This window comes from Dendrobates tinctorius, unplaced genomic scaffold (assembly GCF_039654945.1).
Source record: "Dendrobates tinctorius isolate UK_male_01 unplaced genomic scaffold, ASM3965494v1 ptg000648l, whole genome shotgun sequence".
Taxonomy (NCBI): Eukaryota; Metazoa; Chordata; class Amphibia; order Anura; family Dendrobatidae; genus Dendrobates; species Dendrobates tinctorius.
The window spans coordinates 70001-72500 of NW_027362299.1; positions in this window are offsets into that span (position 1 = coordinate 70001).

Sequence of the window (2500 nt, forward strand, 5' to 3'; positions counted from 1 at the left end):
GAGGGGACATGGTCAGAAGGGGCGTCCGCCTTCTAGAGCCCAAACTCGGCCACGGACTCCAGATTTGCCCCCCTGAATGCCATCACCCTTCAGAAGACCAGGGACCACCGAGGGAGGGTCTGGTCAGGCTCAGGTACCCCAGGATCGCCTCTCTCACTTGGGACGCACGACCAGCAAAAGTCCCTCCTGGAGCCGTGGAAGTTCAGTCTCGGCCGTATTTTGCAACTTCCACGACAAGAGGGACCACCTTCTAAGTCGCCTACCCGAGCCAGAGAACCATAGGAACAACCGCCATACATCGGGGTAGAGAGAGCCCACTCTCTCCTATATTCTCCCGCAGGTGCGCATTACTATGTATTTGCATTGCGGGACAATGTACTTCAATGAGCGGGACAAAGTCGGAAATGTATCCGACCTCCTGGAACTGTGCGGCTGCTACAGCAGTCAGAAATTCCCCATTCCGGTTCTTTTTCACTTGGATTTTTTTTTTTGCAATTTTTTGCCTAAAACGTATTCCTCCAACATGTACTAGCTCATGACACTTGAAATTTTTGAGCCAATTGATAATAACAGCTTTTTAGAGCTCAAAAACAAAAAAAATTTGAGCGAACAAAAAATGTTCGAAAATGACCTCAGCTCCTGGAACTGTTTTCGGTACACCTCCAGAGAGGCTCCCCTGCCTGGAAGTCTGTCACTGCTCAGCTCGAAATTTTTCTAAGTCCCAAAATTCGGTTTTTCATCCAAAATTCAACTTTCTGCCCAGGATCCACAAACTTTAAACCCAGTTGGGGGACCCTCCCTGGGGGCCCTACAACATACTGAAGCCCCCCTGTGGTGGAAGTAGGGGAATTTACTTATTTTTACACAAAATCACAAAATTCCATTTTTTGTTCGCAAAACACTTTTTTGTCCTCAAGAAACTTTTTTGTCCTCAAAACACTTTTTTGTCCTCGAGAAACTTTTTTGTCCTCAAGAAACTTTTTTGTCCTCAAAACACTTTTTTGTCCTCAAAACTCAATTTCTTCCATAATTCGACTTTCCCCCAAAAAACCACACATTCTACCCTCATGGGAGGCACTCTCCCTCGGGTCCCCACATCATATTGACGCCCCAGAGCGGTGGGAGAAGGGGAAATCTGATTTTTGCACAAAAATCCAAAAATCGCTCTAAGTCCAAAAATCCTGAAAATTTTTCTAAGTCCCAACGGTACTTTCTGAAAAGTGTACCCAGGCCCCTGGAAGCCTCCTAGGTACACCTCCTGAGACTCCCCCCTTCCTGGAAGTCTGACACATCTCGAAATTTTTCTAAGTCCCAAAAACTGGTTTTTGCTCCATAATTCGACTTTCCCCCCAAAAGCCACACATTCTACCCTCATGGGAGGCACTCTCCCTCGGGTCCCCACATCATATTGACGCCCCAGAGCGGTGGGAGAAGGGGAAATTCGATTTTTGATCAAAAATCCAAAAATCGCTCTAAGTCCAAAAATCCTGAAAATTTTTCTAAGTCCCAACGGTACTTTCTGAAAAGTGTACCCAGGCCCCTGGAAGCCTCCTAGGTACACCTCCCGAGGCGCCCCCTTCCTGGAAGTCTGTCACATCTCGAAATTTTTCTAAGTCCCAAAAAATGGTTTTTGCTCCATAATTCGACTTTCCCCCCAAAAGTCACACATTCTACCCTCATGGGAGGCACTCTCCCTCGGGTCCCCACTTCATATTGACGCCCCAGAGCGGTGGGAGAAGGGAAAATTCGATTTTTGCACAAAAATCCAAAAATCGCTCTAAGTCCAAAAATCTTGAAAATTTTTCTAAGTCCCAACGGTACTTTCTGAAAAGTGTACCCAGGCCCCTGGAAGCCTCCTAGGTACACCTCCCGAGGCGCCCCCTTCCTGGAAGTCTGACACATCTCGGAATTTTTTCTAAGTCCCCAAAAATGGTTTTTGCTCCATAATTCGACTTTCCCCCCAAAAGTCACACATTCTACCCTCATGGGAGGCACTCTCCCTCGGGTCCCCACTTCATATTGACGCCCCAGAGCGGTGGGAGAAGGGAAAATTCGATTTTTGCACAAAAATCCAAAAATCGCTCTAAGTCCAAAAATCTTGAAAATTTTTCTAAGTCCCAACGGTACTTTCTGAAAAGTGTACCCAGGCCCCTGGAAGCCTCCTAGGTACACCTCCCGAGGCGCCCCCTTCCTGGAAGTCTGACACATCTCGGAATTTTTTCTAAGTCCCCAAAAATGGTTTTTGCTCCATAATTCGACTTTCCCCCCAAAAGTCACACATTCTACCCTCATGGGAGGCACTCTCCCTCGGGTCCCCACTTCATATTGACGCCCCAGAGCGGTGGGAGAAGGGAAAATTCGATATTTGCACAAAAATCCAAAAATCGCTCTAAGTCCAAAAATCTTGAAAATTTTTCTAAGTCCCAACGGTACTTTCTGAAAAGTGTACCCAGGCCCCTGGAAGCCTCCTAGGTACACCTCCCGAGGCGCCCCCTTCCTG